This window comes from Callorhinus ursinus, unplaced genomic scaffold (genome assembly GCF_003265705.2).
Source record: "Callorhinus ursinus isolate GAN/ISIS: 27379988/994484 unplaced genomic scaffold, GSC_fseal_2.0 scaffold2, whole genome shotgun sequence".
Lineage (NCBI taxonomy): Eukaryota > Metazoa > Chordata > Mammalia > Carnivora > Otariidae > Callorhinus > Callorhinus ursinus.
Window position 1 is genome coordinate 68,319,356 of NW_027397064.1, and position 18,996 is coordinate 68,338,351.

The 18,996-nt window shown below is 41.8% G+C and overlaps 1 long non-coding RNA gene across 1 annotated transcript in view; it reads left to right on the top strand.

Moving 5' to 3' along the window:
• Positions 1-7,369: 7,369 nt before the first annotated feature.
• The window catches only part of LOC141374774 (uncharacterized), a 56,801-nt gene continuing 45,174 nt past the window's right edge, over positions 7,370-18,996 (top strand). Inside the window, exons 1-2 of the long non-coding RNA XR_012381898.1 lie at positions 7,370-7,506; positions 8,479-8,627. This is a non-coding gene — a long non-coding RNA (uncharacterized lncRNA). The remainder of the gene's footprint in view (positions 7,507-8,478; positions 8,628-18,996) is intronic.

Here is an 18,996-nt window from a genome sequence, read left to right on the forward strand (position 1 = left end):
CATGCCCTCTGCCTGGCATTCCTATCATGGGCTCTACAGCTAGTCCCTAAGATATGCCTCTTTGACTAGACATTGGAGAGAAGTGCATTTATAACCTAGCTGCAGCCCTCTCTGTGCTGCCATGGGTTACTTGATGTTTATCAGGTAAGTCTGGTTCTAGTCTACCAAGTCACATTCAGGGAACATACATCTCTGAGAAGCCCTGTTGAAGCCTCCCCTCTCCCTGACTCTAGTCCTGGAGAGAAGTGTCTGCAACCTTCTGTCAGGGAAGGGAAGGGGGATGGGGATACAGGGCTCAGCTGTGCCAGAGAACACCTCCTCACGAAATTCTCTCTCTCAACTCTTTGCCCTTTCATAATGCCCCTTCCTATAGGTCAATAACTGAAACTTTCCTCAGTACCAACTTTAACATTTTTTCACGATTTCTTTTATTTATTCTCACTTCTCTTTATTCATACTAACCAACGCTTTGTTATTTTATATCTGAACTCAGATATGTATCAGATTTTGGTGCCTATTTACTCTAGTGACAGTAACTAATGAGTTATTAAGGATTTCTAAAATGTATTATTTTTTTCCTCAAGATTTTCCTTAAGTCTTCATTATTATGCAATATTTTTTCTCTTCTGAAAAGTGGTCTGTGATCTGTGGTCATCTATGTTAAACATGGTAAAAAAAAGTTTGAGTGAAGAGTCTTCTGGGAACAAAAATTACTTCAATAGTTGTTAAAAGTTTTAATCTCACTTTGATAGATTATCTTTCACATACCAGGCATTACATAAATATTATTGAATAAAGGAGTGACAAGCAATGCAAAATCTGTAACACCTTTTCTTGAATTATAGAACTGCCAGAAAGCATTGAAGGAATTGTTATTTCTCAAATTTCAAGGAAGAACAAAAACTTTTTGGTGTGCCTTTTCTGAGTTCCACCCACATTCCCTTTGGTGTACTTAAAACATTCTACCTAGATTTGCTGTGATGGTGTGTCTGCCATTATCTTTCCTGAATATGTGATATTATCTTACTTGCTTTTCAAGGATGCTTGCAGGTTAATTCATAACCTGGGACTGGTAGTGGGACTGGATGAAATTTAAGGTCTTTTCCAATCTAGAGATTCTGTGATTTCCTTCAGAATTCTGGCATTGTCTCTTCTCTTCACACTAGTGGTCCAGCAGAAATGAGTTATACAGGGCAGAGTTTGGGGGCCTGTGGAACAATTACTTTTCCAAATGTCTTCATTGGCAATAGTATGCTGCCATATGGCTAAGTATAGCATGCAGGTGTCACAGATGAAATCTTCCAGAAGCCTTCATGGCCTCACAAAGCCAAACAACTTGCTTTGGGAACACTATGTACTTTATAAGGAAAGTTAGATTTTGGTCCACATGTGTCTTAAGGATAATGAATTATTTAGAATGAATTGGGATATATCTACATAAAGGAACATTTTGTTTCTTCTTAGCATTAAGCACAGTGGCATATTAAACAAAGTATCAGAGGTAGGCTTTTACATTTTAAAAAATTATTCTCCCTGAAAGTTCACATTTTTGACTCATGTTTACTACAGCTTTCCATCTGTCTCCTATGGAGAAAACATATAACAGTAATAGGACTTTTGAGTTCTATTTGTTGTCTTATCAATGACTGTGTAACAACATGCTTGAGTTCTTTGTGATTCATTTTCTGTGTAACGAGGAGGATCTTTCTGTTCCGAAAAGGTCTAAGTATTATTTGGTGATGAAATGGACTCTAGAAGGACCATGTGTTTAAGAATACTAAGAGGTATTAATAATATATATAATAATAATAAAATAATAATTTTCTCTCTTAGCTTCTATACCTGTTTAAATTCCTATGATTGAATTCAGTAAATAGGAAACAGGAACATATACACCCCCATTCTAAATGACTGAAAAAGAAGTTGATAAACAGGACCACATTTAGCAAGCATTTTAATTTGGGGAAGAGACTGGACAAAAAAAAAAAAAGGAAAAGAACAGCAATAATGCTGAACTTCAGTGAACTCTATTAGCATCTATATTGTTCTCCAGTTAATACAGGGATAACATTTTGTGTTCTACAGAATAACTGTCATCTATGTTTCCAGTTATCAAAACATTCTAAAAATATCATTCTGGGGCGCCTGGGTGGCTCAGTCAGTTAAGTGTCTGCCTTCGGCTCAGGTCATGTTCTCAGGGTCCTGGGATCGAGCCCCGCATCGGGCTCCCTGCTCCGCTGGAAGCCTGCTTCTCCCTCTCCCACGCCCCCTGCTTGTGTTCCTGCTCTCGCTGTCTCTGTATCTGTCAAATAAATAAATCAAATCTTCAAAAAAATATATCATTCCGAATTCTTCAAAGCAGAAATCATGGATGCCAGATAAATGAGTGTGCTAACTTCAGCAGATCTGTACATATGTGGGCACATGTATGTATAAATGCAGATGGTGGTGGCACCTCTGGAGCTTTGTGACTGCTGGGAATCACCAGTGAGTTGTATACACACACACATTTGACTGTAACTAAAATAAGATGACTTGAAGGAGGGGCGCCTGGGTGGCTCAGTCATTAAGCGTCTGCCTTTGGCTCAGGTCATGATCCCGGGGTTCTGGGATCGAGCCCCGTGTCTGGCTCCTTGCTCGGTGGAGAGCCTGCTTCTCCCTCTCCCACTCCCCCTGCTTGTGTTCCTTCTCTCGTGTCTCTCTCTGTCAAATAAATAAATAAAATCCTAAAAAAAAAAAAAGATGGCTTGAAGGGAAAACTATTTAAAAAAGGAAGTCTCCCGGAATGAATTATGCTGTGTAGTCCCGTAGAGGCAATTGAATAGATTGTGGCTTCTGAGAACAATACAACAGAAAAAATTATAAGGAAACCTTACCAAGAGCATTTTAGTGACCCATGTCACAGAACAGCTCACCATAGACATGCCAAGTAGTCTCTTCAACTTATGGTTCACATTTTCATAAGAAAGAACCAGCTAGCTAGTCAAAAAAGGGTGGCAATAATTCCTTTCTCTGTCACTGGGAAAATGGGAAAATGAAAAACAGGATCACTTAAGAAAAGAGAACTTACTTTGTGCATTCTGAAACCTCTCAGTTTGAAGTCAAAACTAAACATCATGTTTCCTTCGGAAGCAACAAATTTTTTTCTTCATAATAGAGTGTTATCTCCTGTAAAGAAAAATAAAGCAGTGCTATTTATGTGTTTAATGCTTTAAAAAAAAATAAAGAGTAGCAGTCGCCAGAGTGATGGGACAATGGATAAAGAACAGACCCAAAGATTTCCTTCCCTCCTCCGAACCTCCACCCCACAGGTTCCCCAGAGAGGAGAATGCGGACATGGATCAGAGTTGCGAGGCTGGAGCTCTGGAAAGTTATCGCCTACACTTTCAGAATTTGAATCCCACGAGGTTGGCTGGCAGCTCCACTCTGGCCCTCTGGCTATTTCTGGAAAGACTCAGGGAGCCTCTTTAAGTCATACGATTTTGCTGTTAAAGATCTTGACGAGAAATCTTTCCTTGACCTGGGAGCAGGGTAAAGAAGCAAGGAATGAATGACCTAAAGGAGAATGAACGTTTCTGCCTGCCTCATGTCCCTTTCTTGAGAGGTGCTGTGCTTGGAATCTCAGCTGCATTTTTGGCTCAAGCCCTGGTGATTTACCTGCACCACCCCTGTGGAAGAACACAGCCTAGTCTTCTCCCAGCTCTGCCTGTTCATTCCAAAAGGAGCCATTATGTAGTGCCTGATTCAGCCAACCTTCCCCTTGTACAAATCTACAAATCTGTTCTGCTGGGAGTAAGGCATTCTAGGCAGGCAATGGACAAGAAAAATCACTGTAGTGCTTGCTTCTCTGCATGAGACTAAACTCTTCAACTGGCGGAAGGAGAAGCACAGATCTCTGCCCAAAGGGCTTTGCTCAGGTTGATTATCGAATACGTGGTTGAAAAATAAAATCATCTTGAATGGCTTAAATACTGCAATCAAGTTTGTGATTTAAATACTAATGATATTACCTCATCTTTATCTAAGTAGAATGACTGTAATTGGGATGTTGTTAGTTGTCCTCATAAATATAAGGTTTATGTATCCATCTTGGATGAGGAAGGAAATGGGGTGGGTTTCATTTCCCAGGGGGAAGACGGGGGTGCCATATGGGGCATTATGAACAGTGGTGGCCTTGAAGATTAACTGGTTTGGGTTTGAGGACGGACCAAGCCACACCTGGGCTGTTTGGCTTTGGTCAACTTACTTTCTGTGTAAAGTTTTTGAACTTCATCCCTTCCTCTATAAAATGGAGCTAATAATATCTCTGCCATTGGGTTGTTGTGAGATTTGAGTAAATGAACTAGAACAGGACCTGGTACATGGTTAGCTGATCAGGAAATGGTGATTCTATTTATAGTACTAAGATGGAAGACATAAAAGCATTAAAAATAGAAGGATGTAAATATCAACAGGTGTTGTCAGGGCTATGAGATTATGGGAAACTTTCTATTTTCTCCCTCATTCTTCTCTTTATTAAAAAACAAGCAAGATGAATGAAGTTTATGATATTGACTTTCTATATATAGCATGTCTGTATTTATATCTGTCCCTCTATCACTCTACCTTATGTCTACCTATAGAGATTTGAATGCATGCAGTATTTTGGGCCGAAATGAGGGCTTGCTCTGGAAAGCCAACTAAGACACCAGCAATGGCGCTTCTGTGTCAGGTGAGGACTCTGGTACTGGCTTCAGAGATCTCGAGGCTGTTTGGGTATTTACTCCAAACTAGCTGAGGAACTTTTGGCTTAGTTCCATTTTTCCTTTATAAAATGCTGTGGTAGGAGGGCATGATTATGAAAGTCTCTTTGCGCCCTGAAGTGATGCGATTCTGTGCTGATCACAAAGAGAGCAAACAACCACTCCTACCCTTCCAAATCCTACTCGGGAGTCCCTGGATGGAAGGTAGAGTGTATAGTTTGAATTGGGTTTCACAGGGAGAAGATTATTCTCTACAAATTTCCTGTCTCCAGACTAGGGGGGGAAAGAAGAAGAAGGTCTTGTAGTGTTATTCTGAGGTTTCTGACTCTCACGGTCATTCAGAATCATGCAGCTGTACCTGGCAGCTCTGGGTCAATGAGTCTCCACATCGACATCTACCTGGTTAAGCTTGGTTCTGCCTGCTTTGTTAAGTGGGTGCCTGCTCTGTTCTGCTCTGTTTCCCTGAACTAATAAATCATGAATACTTTTCTTGGCCATTGAAAGTCATTTCCTCTCATTTACCCTCGGCACCAGAAGCAGTCTTGTACATAAAGACTGATGTGTGTGTGTGCGCGTGTGTGTGTGTGCTTTGATTGCTGCCTTCAAAAATAGTATATGATAGCAAACAAATGCTTAGAGATTTTCAAGCCAAAATTTATCAACAACCTAAACTCTAGCAGTGTATTCAACAAAAAGCAAAGATGTATGACTTGTATTACTTAACCTTTCCAAGCCACCTGCTTCTTATTATATTTTTTATTTCATATTCAACTTCTTATTTGAAATTCAAGCAACTTATTATAATCATGTGCATGCTTTCTGAGCTAAAGTGGAACATTCTAAAATCTGGTGTTTCTTGTATAAAAATTGCTTTTACAATAATTCATCTATTCCACAAATATTTATTGAGTGCCAAGTGTGACAGATTTCTCGATATTGGAGATATGTCGGTGAGCGAAAGAGAGGATCACGTCTGCCTTCGTGGAGCTTAGACTTCTCGTGTGTCTGGGGTGAGGAGGAAGAGAGACAGACAGCAAATACTAATATTGTATATTAGACTGTAATGAGTGGTCTGGGGAAAAAGCAGAGCAGGAAGATGGCAAATTCTAAGAGTATGTGTGTGTGTTGTAGGGAAGAGAGGAGGGGTTCAAATTTAAATAAGGGTATGGGGAAAGACTCTGCTGTCAGGGTGACTTTGGAACAAAGGTCTGCAAGAGGTAAGGGAGTGGGTAGGGGTGGGGGGAATGGGGAGGTGGGAAAGCCTCCTGCTGAGAAGGGACAGCCAAGTACAAAGACCCCAATGCAGGAGCTGGCCTCACCTATTTGAGGAACAGTGACAAGGTCCATAGGACTGGAATGGAGCGAGGGAGGTAGGAGATAAAAGTAGGGGAGAAAAGGTGGCCAGATCAGAAATCCAGAAGTATGTCATTTGCAAATATATTCTCCCATTCTGTCAGTTGTCTTTTGGTTTCGTTGACTTAATGTATGGAGATTAACATAACATAATAAAATAAAATTAAAAAAAAGAAACCCGGAAGTATTTCAAAGAAAGAGAAATGATCAATTAGTATAATTATTAGGCACAGGGGCAGCATCTATGACCAAAACAGATGACAAATTTCTGCTCCTGGAGTTGATATTCTAATGAAGGGAGACAGTAAAAACAAAAAAACAAAACAAAACAAAACAAAACAATATCCCACCAAAAGTGATGAGATAGTATGCCAGGAGGGATAAATGCAACAGGAAAAGAAATAGGCAGGAATGCTGGGGTGGGGTGTGTGGGTGCTGAGTGGTTCACTGTTACCTAGAATGAGCTTGGTTGTGAACTTCTCGAGACTAGCGCCTAAATTCTTAGTCCCTTTATGGATTATTCAGTTCTCAGCATGAGCATGAGTAAACTAATATGAAATCATTGAAAATGATCCTGCGAAGTACTCTTTCAACAAATATGTTTTGGTTATGTTTTGTGTACCAAGGACTGTAATGGTTGAAATCTGTCTAGACAGTAATAGCTTCTTGCACGTAGTTTGAACCATATAGAAAATAAGAGGTTCTAATCTAAAGCTGGGTAAACTGGACTCATGATCCACAAAAGGCCATGGTACCTTGGGTGTTCTTTAGGGTGAGGCCTTTCATAGATTCTGGGATGGAAGTGAGATATTAGCCAGTGTTCTATTTTTTTTTTTTTTTATGAGGCCAGCAAGTCTGACTCCAACTCAATAACTCACTTTAGATAAACTTATTTCCAGCTTTGTTTGGAAGATGTAACTCTTGGTCATTCTTTACTGTCCATTACTTTAGATGACTAGTGATACAGTCCAACAATTGAACCAGAGATCTATTCAGTCACTAGCAGCAATGACGTATTTTTCTGCATTATGCCTGTCCTTGGCAAAGGATGCTTCAGCTGCTCCCTCTACCGCCTTGCTGTCAATTTGATAAACGGACAGGCTTCCTTCCCAGCAGGGCTGGTATGGCTCCAGGTTGCAGCACTGCCCACTTGAGCAGTCTGCAGGCCATTGTTCCTGCCTCCTGTGAGCTCACAGAGCCCGTTCTGAGTGCACCAGGCATTCCAAAAGATGCTCAGGCTGACAGCATCACACCAGTACCAGGAGAAAATAAAGTTTTGTTCTGTCTGTTAAACATCTTTGCCAGGCTCCACAGAGACGTACTGTGAGAAGAAGAAAAGGAAAGTTAATTCTGTCCGTTGCACAGAGTCACTTTGAAAATGTACTGCCAGCACCTTGCGACAGATATATTTGTATGTTTTAGCTTTTCTTTCAAGCATTGTTTCTAACTCAATGGTAATTCATATGCTGGATATTTAAAAGGGAGAAAAAAAGTAAAATCAGGTATTAATGAGCACAGTTTTTGATGGTAAAGAGAGTGAAAGAGGACTAACGGAAGGGTAGCTGGAGAAAACCAGTGCTGTCCAAGCCTTTGTGCAGAATCGATAGCATTAGCTTTCAGGAGTAGACTAAGTGTGGATGGATGATGCTGTACCAGGTGCTTCTCTTATGTACATGCTCTTTTGTCTTCTACTTACGTACATGTATGTACCACATCTTCCACAGTTATTATGTTCACCCTCCTACTCCCATCCCAATGATGCTCCTGTAGAGAGAAAATGAGGACATTGGTCGCCTTTTACAAAAGGGGAAACTGAGGCGCAAAGCGATCTAGTCCGAGTCTGGCTCACACTGCTAACAGTGGTAGCAGGCATTTGGTCTAGAGTCCTATTACTTAAACAAATAGGTCAATAAAAAGTAACAAGAAGTCGAGAGCTTTCGCGTTGTAAAAAAAAAAAAAAAAACCAACAACTAAGATTTCTCCATGAAAATTAGGCAAATTGAAAAAAGTAGGCAGATACATCTTAAGCTAGGTGGATGAAGCACAGATTTTTTTCTAACATTATTATTTTTTAAAGTATGTCATCTGTTACACACAGTCTTTTATATCATGTGTGTTTCAAAATGCAAACAAGAAATAAGAAGGAAGAGAACTAATTGTGTTTTAATGCCTACCATGTCCCTGGCATTGTGGTTTGCACATTAAATATATAGTCTTGTGTTTTCATATTAGACTTCTATTTTAAGAATTTTTCTTCACTATTTAAAAGTTAAAGAACATCATCATTATAGCTAGACTTACCTACACATTTTACTGGTTTCAATATTTACCACCATTTTTTATATACCACGTATTCCATTTCCTTGTTTTGTTCTTTTTGCAGTTTCCTCTGGTTAGAGATTTCCTCAAGTGATGCTTCTAGATGGTGTATGCTGTTGTGGGACTTTTGGCAATCCTTACATAACTGAAAATGTCTGTCTCTTGCTGTCACACCAGGGTAGTTTGGCTATAGGATCGTAGAGTCACATTCAGGTAAGTCCTTTGCAAACATTACTGTTTTCTAGTTTTTGGTGTAAGAGATGAGATTTTTCAGGACTGGCCTGATTTCTTTTCCCCTTTCCAGGTGAACTGTTATTATTATTATAGTTATTTTCTGCTTGGAAGCTTGAAGGATTTTATCTTTATCCTTGGGACTCAGAAATTTTGCTAGGATGCATTTAAGTACTTGCACTTTTTTCCAGTATTCTACCCCAGCTGTAGGCTATTTCATTAGGTATTCACAGTAATACTTTTGGAGATTTCTTAGCTTGGGTTCTTCCAAAAAGCAGAGCCTGAGACATGGATTTGGTGTAGTTTATTTTGGGAAAATTATCACAGAGAACAAGAGGGGGCTACTTGGAAGAGTAAAATGGAGAAGAAAAGAAAGCCAGTCTCAGGGTACCTTACTGAGTTGGTTACCAACATGGGCAACAAGGGCTTAAACCACTTTGGGGCCATTTGAGGAAGTGTGTAGGCTGTGCCTCAGAATGATCCACTTAAGGTAGAAGGAGAAAAGTGTTTATCCACCAGTTTCCATGCCTCCCTTGTTCAAAGGTTGCACCAGGAGGTGTTAACTTCCTCACATTTCTGGGTTTGCACATGTATCGCCAGGGACTGGATCTCTTAGTTGTTTTACCCTTGCTAAGCTGTGCTTGCTGAAATTGCATGGAAGCATTGAGAGAAGCCCCGGTGAATGTTGTGGGTTTAGAGCTTTATTCCTTCAGACCACCATTGTGTAACAAATACTTAATTTCTGAACGGTTGTCAGGGTCAGTGTGTCAACTCCCTTCTTTGTTGATCTATCAGTTTGAAAACCCCTAAATGACAAAATAGTAGTCATAGCTTTATTTTTTATTTTTAGATGTTTATTTATTTATTTGACAAAGAGAGGGAGAATGAGCGAGGGGAGGCGCAGAGGGAGAGGAGAGAGAGAAGCCCAAGAAGACTGCGCTGAGCGCAGAGCCCAACACAGGGCTCGATCTCACGACCCTGAGGTCATGCCCTGAGCCAAAATCAAGAGTCAGACACTTTAACCAACTGAGCCACCCAGGTGCCCCAGTAGTCATAGTTTTAAATTCAGTGGACGTCGTCCTGCCTTTCTGGGTTCTCTGGTGGAAGCCTCCTCCCTACCCTCCATCTTCACTCCCAGTACCAGGACTCAGAACTTCTAATCCAGCGGAGCTTAAGGCAACAAGGATGGGAAGCATGCATTCTGAGAGTGGGTCACTAGGAGTGATGATGAGAAGAGCTAATTCTACTTCTACGTCTTGGTTTTTCAGATTTATGCATTCTAGTTACACTTCACCGTATATTGGCTAGAGGTTCACTACATATACAGAGTCCTAGAGGACAGCACTTGACCTAATGTGGTCCCCAAGGAGACTCCTTAGCTGGGCCTAAAATAGAAGATTACATCATTCTACAAGGCTGGCTTCTTCACAGTGATGTGGTATATGGTGGGATTTGAGGATTCTCTAGTCATTTCATTTACCCTCACTGTAAAAGATGTCCCTTGGTCTGAGTCAATTTTATTGGGATCCTAAGATGGTAAATCGTATACTCTTCAAGCCCTCAGATGATGCTAGCTGAGGCAGCTTGGATAGGAGAGGCAAAGTCATAATGAAAGTCAGTGTAAATTCTGGCAAGGATATATTGCTGTCCTTCTAGGATGTCACTAACTTGTCACGAAGTGATTGGCCTTCTTGAGGGATGTTTCTATATTGAGGCACCATATTGTGTCTCTGCTGCTGGCAGCTTAGAAATTTAGCAGTAGCAATAGCTAGATCAGCCTTAGTGAGAGAGAGCCCATGCTGTTGGGTCTATGCATAGTCTCCATTCCTGTCACCAAGGCTGCTTCATTCATGGGACTACTGTGCAAGCACTCGGGGGGCTGGTCAGAGGCTGACTGATAGCCACTAGACAAGCCAACCTATTCTCCTTGTTGACAGCACCACTGTCTCCTAATTGCCCAGTATGTCTCTGAATGCTCTGGAATGCTTTCCAGTAGGCATTAAGACAAGACACAAATATCCATACATGCTTTTTAGGCCCTCTGCCAAAGATTCATCCACAAACCTGATCCTCACACTTCCTCGTCTGTTTTTAAGCCCTAATTGCGCTCCTTTCAAAAATCCTGACCAATCAGCAAAGCCCTCTGTCAGCCCAAAAGTTTGCATGTGATCTGTGCTTTAAGCAGTTTCTCCCCACAGACGGGGTGTATAGCCAAGTGGATGGCCCAGAGTTATACAACTGGGCCAACTTCTCTTTTCTGGTGCCCTTCAGGTTTGAGTGGGGTTGTATTGTGGTGGCAGTCTATCTTTACTTATCATAAATCTATTGGGCTAGTCCATATGTGAACCAGGCTCAAATATTTTCTCCTCTATGAGTTAGTCATAAGGAAGCCTCCATGACAGTATGGGTGTAACAGAGAAAGGTCACGTGACAGTTGAGGCCATCTGCTCATGCAACTTATTTGTGCTCTCTGGACCTACTCAGCACAATCCCAAATGTACTATTTATGTAATACAGTGACTGTATCTGTTCTTGGAAGACCTGTGACTGTGGGTCTCATAATCTCACTCCTCATAGGCAGCTCCAACTGCATAGTCACACTTGATGTTCTAGCTTCTTCTAGGGCCCCAAAACATGCCAGGTGATGGTTCTCTGCCTTTGGATATTTGACCTCCCTCCAGAACCCAGGGATCTCACAATGAGGTTTAACAGAGATTCTGCACAGCATTGTAATCCACTTAGGATACCTCTAGCACCATCCATCGTGTGGTCATCCTGCCTGAGCATCAAGGCAGCTTGTACTTCAGTCTGGACCTGCGATAGGATCCTCTCTTATTCTGGGCAGCATATATCACACCTAAAAATGCAGCTTTCCAAGACACCAATAAATGGTCCACGGTGTATTTCCATGTGTGGCATGTGCCGACACCAGTACCTGAATAAGCCTACTGTGCAGTGCCTCTCTCCTGGGGGCAGGAGGTGTAGGTGCAACAATTTATCATTTATATTAAACTAGACTTTCCCCACGTGTTATGATTCATTGGATCATTGAAAACATCACCCATGTGGTAGGTCCTTGAAGCTTTGAAGGTTTTATCATCTAAACTATGGCATGTATGTGTCTGATCATGGCACCCTAAATACTTACCACTTCCAGCTCACCTGGTCCAATCACCATGACACCACCAGTGTTGCCAACCAGAAATCATGCTGATTCTGTGGAATATCAAGGCCATTAAGGTCTTTGTAGACTATATTGGGACAGAGAGCAAGAGATTTAACCTAGTCCTAAGGTAAGACAGTCAACGTATACTACTGTCTTTTTGACATGACCATAAAGTGCTTTTGATCTTTATTATTTATGGGGATTGAGAAAAATACATTTATCTGCTCAAAAGCTGCATATTAAGTGCCAGAAGTTGGGATAATCACTTGTAGTCAGGTACCATATCTGCTGTAGCAGTTGTGATTGTGGCTACCACTTGATTTTCTTTTGGTCCACTGTCTTCAGTGATCCCTCTAGCTTTTTGCAGAGGCCAAACAGGTGAATCGAAGGGTGATACACCTTCATCCTTCAAATCTTTGACAGTGGTGTTAATTTCTGCAGTTCCTCCTGTGATGTAGCTCTGCAGTTTTAGGGACTTACCCTTATCCCTTTCAAATATAGTAGCTTTTATTCCATCAGCCAAGGAACTAATCTTAATTGCACTAAGGTAATGGGTAATAACTGCACAGATGGTCTGTGGACCCATGGGGCCACTAGGAGATGGATGTGGGCCAGGATTCCATTCATTGTCTGGCTTATATAAACCTTTCTCTAATGAAGGGTCACAATGGCAATTCAGATGCCTTGCTGTCAGAGTCAGCTCAGCCCCGGTGCCCAGTAGCCCTTGAATGGTCTGGGCATTCTTTCCCCAGTACATACGGATTCTGATAACTGGTTTCAGATCCTTTGCGGAAAGTTTAGGGGATATTTATTGCATATATTTGCAGTGGTGGTGCAGGGTACTTCCTCAAGAGGACCTAGCCTCTTCATTGGTCAATGGGTTCTGGATCCGAGACTGGGTTCTGAGTCTGAGAGTTAACTTAGATCTAGAAAATGAGTGAGTGTTTGTGATTTTCCACTGTAGTGGTTGACACCAGTTTTTTTGCTTGCCAGACTTCAACTTCTGGTTATACAGCTTAGACAAAACTCTAGTTGGTTGCCCTTCCATTGTCACTCCCACGATCCCTATCAATCAATGCCACAGATCCCTATGGGTCAAGGCACTCTGTCACTCTGGCCATCCTGCCCATTTCAATAATTATATCCAATCTCTGTAAAGACAAAATAGCCTCAGCTATTTCAGAATCCTATCAATTCCAGTAATACCAGAGAAACCAGTTCCAATGTAGTACCTCCCAGTGTCAACAGATTGACAACCAAGCTTCTCTACAATGTTGGTGTTTCCCTTCACCATGCATTCTTTATTGACCAGGTGGAATTTGGACCTCCTCAGGGAGAGTGGTCAGGTGGTGGTTTCTTTGATCTAGCATCAATCCACCACAACATTCCCTGAGCCTTTCAATCTCTTCCCCAATTCTCTGCTAAGGCAGTCTACACTTGATTTACTTTTGTAAGGTCCAAGCTTCAAGGAACAATCCCAGCAGTGTATTAGGACCAACTTTGCTCTTGCTAAGACATTGAACCCCGTATCACAGAAGAGTGTTCCATTGTCAATAAACTTTCCCCTCTCCAACCTTAGACTCTAACCTCATATGTAAGCCCCCTCAAAATCTACTCCCACACTGGTTCCCCTGGTTTCTACCTTGCAATTTTTTTTATAGTTAAGATTTTATTTATTTATTTGAGAGAAAGAGTAGAAATTGGGGGAGGGGCAGAGGGAGAAGCAGACTCCCTGCTGAGCAGGGAGCCTGACGCGGGGCTCCATCCTAGGACCCTGAGATCATGACCTGAGCTGAAGGCAGATGCTTAAATGACTGAGCCATGCAGGTGCCCCATGCCTTGCAATTTCTTTAGCTGTGCTGTTTTCTCTCAGATCAGGGAAATGTCCTGTGTTGGTGCTATGACCTAAACATTCCTATCATTATACATTCCTATCATTATAGCCCTTACTCCACAGGATAGGATAGGAACCAATGCATGGTTCTGTTAGCTGTTTACTATCTAACCCTTATAGGGCAGAGAAATAACCTTCTGATGAGTCCAGTCTGGAGCAGTGAAGGGGATGGGTTTGAATGTGAGAAGAGGAGCATATCTTATGAGGTGTTTTCCTCAGATAAGGCTTTTGCAGTGTCTCTTAATCAGGGTTTCTTGACACCAGCACTGTTGGCATTTGGGCTGGATAATTCTTTGTTTGGCGGGCTGTCCTGTGCATTGTAAGATGTTAACAGACTGGCCTCTATCTACCAGATGCCAATAGCGCTTCCCGCCCTCAGTTGTGATAACCAAATCCCCGTGGTGAGAACGGCTGCTCCGTGACAGGATCCAGACTCCCTTAGGTGATGGCAGGATTCTTCAGGGTGCTGCTAAGGTGAAGTGTCATCAGGCTATTCCTGTGCCCATGTGGTAGCTGCAGCAATGGCTGCAGGGGAAAAAAAAATAGGCTAAGAAGATGTGAGTTGGGGTATAAAATGTGTGTAACGTAGAGGTAGGCAATATGCACTCATTGCACTGAGCCTCAGGGAGGTCAAACAACGTAAGTTGATGCATTTAAGTTAGGTGCATTGGGCATAAAGATGAATAAGGCACAATACGTCCCCTCAAGGAATCTTTGGTCCAGCCAAATGTAAAATATTATATAATAAATAATTGCACATAAGTGTTAATGAAGTCATACAACCAGCAAGTGACAAGGCTAAAAATGGAATGAGGTTTATTTGACTTCCAAATGTATATTCATTTGAGCACACAGATATATCTCAAGATTTTATTCGGTTTCATTGCATGCTATAGAGCTTTTGCTAAATTAGTTGCATACCCGGTATCATGTAATATTCCTAGAAATCTAATGAAGTAGGCAGTCTCATCCCCATTTTTCAGATGATGAGACGGCCCTTTCTTGTACACCTTCATATGACCTAGACACATTATGCTTCAAGAGACACTGCTTTGTGGAGGAGGGTGGCCTTAGACTGATAAAACCACTGTGGATGAGCATGGAGCCACAGACACAAGACAGTGTGGTACCTGGCTGCCCACCTGGCTGCCCACCGCAGAGCCCAGGGACCATTCCCTTTCGCTCCATTTTCATTCTCCGCAGTGAGACTGAATAAGACATGGGCTGGTACCAACTGGCCCAACTCTTTTTAACAGGGGCTTGTGGAACTGTGGAAACTATCTAAAAATATATAATGAATGTGAGAGAAATAATGTTGTTACAAGGGAATTGATAACCGAGGATAATGGGAAGGGGAAGAAATAACAAGTTGGAGCTAATTACCAGGGAAGCCCCCTGACACTGAGAATGGTGAGCCAGGATCACGGTCTCTTGAGGGGAGCGGCAGAATCACCATCAGCTAGTACATTTAAAAATAGACAACAGAGCACTGGAAACAGGACCAGTGGGAATAATCTTGCATTAGGCAGGAAAGGAGGTAATTGACTAAGTGACCTAATATTAAGAGCTTTCTTGCTCACGAATTTCTAGAATTCTAAAAAAATAAAACCTTATAGGCTGTATACAGAAATATGGGTACCTAATGACCAGAGTTGCCTAAATATAGCCCCAAATTATTCATAAGTGGAAAATGAGAGCAGCCCGTGCCCCAGATGGAGCATAATATGAGGGTCAGAGGAAATGCAGGAGATGGACAGAGGAAGGGGTAACTCTGTCAGGAGTCAGATTTCTCTGATGCAGGCAGATGGGGCTCTGCCCAAGTGCACTTGAGCTGTAAGAAGGCTGCGTTAGTGAATTGCCTTAGTACTCTCTTTTTCTTTCCTCCTTCAGTCCTCCTCTTCCATGTATAAGGCAGGGATTGCAAGGACCACCTTTTGTGGACTCCTACATCATCCCTATCTTCCAAGTCAGTGCTCTCCTTTCTTAAAGCAGGCAAGTGGCACGATCTTACAGCACTGTTTCCCAGCTCTGGTCCAAAGCTTGGTTCACAGCCACAGGAGCGTTGGGGGAAAATGCGGATTGCAGGAACCCCCTGCAGATCCGTGGAATCTGGATATCCGGGGTGGAGCCCATGAATCGGCATTTTTAAGAAATTTCCCTGAGTAAGTCTGATGCACACCATTAAGTTGGAGAAACTGCCCTGGGAAGGGGATGCTGGCTAAACCAAGAGAAAGCACAGGGGAGGGGAGTGCAGCCCAACCCTCCTCTCCCTCATTTGCTTCCTCTGGTTTTCCTTTATCCCCAACCAAATGAGATGTCCGTTCACTTCCATGTCACTCTTGCACTTGTAAGTATGTATACACACATCTACACTTAGATTTTACCCACTTTCAAAAAGACTCTAATTTTCTTTTATGTTTAATATGCTAGTGATCACGTCTCTGCTCTGTATTTGCGGTACTGTTTTAACTCCCTAGAGTCAGGGGGTCATGTCTTTACCAGTTTTCTATCCTCCAGAATTTCATGGTAAAAAATGGATTTTTTTTTTTTTTGACTGCGAGTAAGTCAAATGTGCAAAAAGTAATAAAAACAAGGCATGCAATAGAAACTTAGGGTTTGTCAGCTTTGCCAAAGTGAGAACACATAGTCTGGTAGCTGAATGCTGAGCTTTGTGTCAAGACCTGGCTTTTGTTTCCAGCTCTACCAATAATCACATAGGAAACTTTCAGCAAGTCATGTGTCTTCTAGTTTATCTCCCTGTAAACAGGGATAACAATCGCTTTCTTACTTCTCTCACAAAGCAGCTGAGAGCATAAGCATGATAATATCACTCTTTAATATCAGTTTTCACTTAGGAAAGCTAAAAATGACATCAACACTATCAACATCATCATTTCATAATCTACAAACCATTGAACAGGAATTCAGTCTGGATTCCCCAGAGATAATTATTTTCCCTCACACCAGGACATTCAAGAAAAGATAACACAGTGAAAAACAAAGATGCCAGGAATTACGTCTAGTTAAAATGGATGTCCGCAGTCAGTCTTCTAATTCCCCAGATAATGCTAGATCTCAAGACAAGGAAAATAATTGGCATTGTTTAATTTTTGACATGCTACCTAATGAAGAGCTAAACCATTTTCATAGAAGGCAAAATTACAGTGCTGTTGCTGGAAGGCAGCTCCTATAACTAAAGTTAATTGGATTTTCCATTATGATGAGGCTTGTCTTTCAGAATTTAATCTCTGAGTCTCCCAATTGCTCTGAGTTGCTGGTAAGACAGGAGATAAATAGGGCATGTGGCGTGAATCATGGGTTGGGGAGGAGCCTCATTAGGTCAAAGCATCTGCAGGTATGTTGAGACATTACAACGTGCAAGCAGGAACTGGGACTTGTGTAGAGGAAGTGTCTTCTCAAAATGGAGTTTTTCAGAGGGGAAAACAGACTTCTTGTGACTGTAGCTTCTGTCTTTCTCTCCATCTCTCTCTCTCCTAGACAGTAACGTGCTCCACTACCATTAGGATGTTGAGCGTGATCTGTGCAGACTGGAACAAAAGAGCAATACCGGCTTTTCTTCTAGTCAGACAGATTGCTCTATAGTTTACCTAATTTAGCAACAGTTTGTACTCGCTGGGTGTTTTGAACATGAAAAGAGCTTTCCAAGTGAAAGAGCCAATTTGAAAAACGCTTCAGCCCTGCCGACGGGCCGGGAGAAAATGGGACTTTCCTGGTTGTGGAATGGTAACACTCTCCGTCTCCTTGAGAGCTGCAGCGAAAGAACCAGGGTAGGGCTGTTGCAGTGCCCGGCAGCCTGGCAACCTCGATGGGCCAATGTGCCGGCCGCGGGAGCCCGGGGAGGGTGAGCAGCCAGACCCATGAGCTCAGGACTGGGAAGGGATCAGGACTGCTGCTTATTGAGGTTTCCACACACAGAGAGAATGTCAGAGTTTTGACATCTCTACGGGAATGTCATTAAGGACTTTCTGGTTGCATGACCCTAGCAACACTTACATGTGATTATTTATCATATAACACTTCACAGTTTGCTGGACTGAGAATTCCTTGAGGAGGAGTATTGTGTCTTATTCATCTTCATGCCCAGTGGATCAAACTTAAATGCATCAACTTAAGTTGTTGATGTATCTATTTATGTGTTTTAAGGGAATTCATTTAAGTGTAAAACATAAAAAGTCATAATTTTGTTAAACCTATTAAAGTATTTCTTAATTTTTTAAGTCAGTAAGAGTCTAAAAATAAGGTGACCCTGGGCCTCTCTAGACTTCTAAAGGCCTTGACCATGCCTGGAGCCTGCTGGAGCAACTGACATCAGTGAGGAGTGTTTCACTAAGGCTCCTTGGAGATGTGGGAGGAAGCTGAGGGTGACAAATGAGGCGGACAGCTGGGAAGAGCCATGGACTCAGCCAGATACTAAAACCTGTTAAAAGCATTTCCCCAAATATCTGCTATTTTAATGCCCTAAAAACAAAAATATTGCTTCTGTCTGTGTCAACTTTTATGTTAAACTTGTTCAAGTGTTTGTGCTAACGCCATATTGAAGAAAGAGTACAAGAATATTGCCTGGCACTTGGATGGCTTAAAACAATTAATTAGCAAATTGATGAAATTGTAACCTAATTGAAAGTGGGCTCCAGACACTCAGAATTGCAATTCAGTCACAATTCTTTTTTCATTGCAAGGCTTAGTTTAACCATGCAATCGCCACAGGACTTATATTTAGACAGAGCTTTACAGTTTATGGAACACGCTCACATATATTATCTCAAGTACTTCCAATAGGAGAGTATTACATAATGCCTTAGAATGACATATTTGGGCTATGTTTTAAGGGGCAAAACTTTCTTAGCAATATCTTTGGAGATCATGTCATACCACAGATGAAAACCTGAACGTAAAGACCAGAACTCCAAATCCCGTGGAATCTAGGAAAAAAACAGGCTGACTTTACAGATGTCGAAGTGTACTCTGGTACTGGGTTTGCATGTACATTTCTAATCCCATTGAGTCCAAACAACAATTGGCCAAGGGCTATCTGCATTTTCTGTGACTATAATCTAGAAGTCAACCTCAAAGCAAGGGAGGCTGGTTTTCACTCTTCCTACTCATCTCCTGGGTGGGTGGAACAGTGATGTACCACACCAGATGTCCTCTCCTCCCCACTTTGGGGCCCACTGCCCACCATACAATTACAAATCCCTCTTCTCAATTTTTAGGGAAACCAAGTAGTTTAACATTCTCTGCATAGACAACACACTACTAGAAAAATGTTT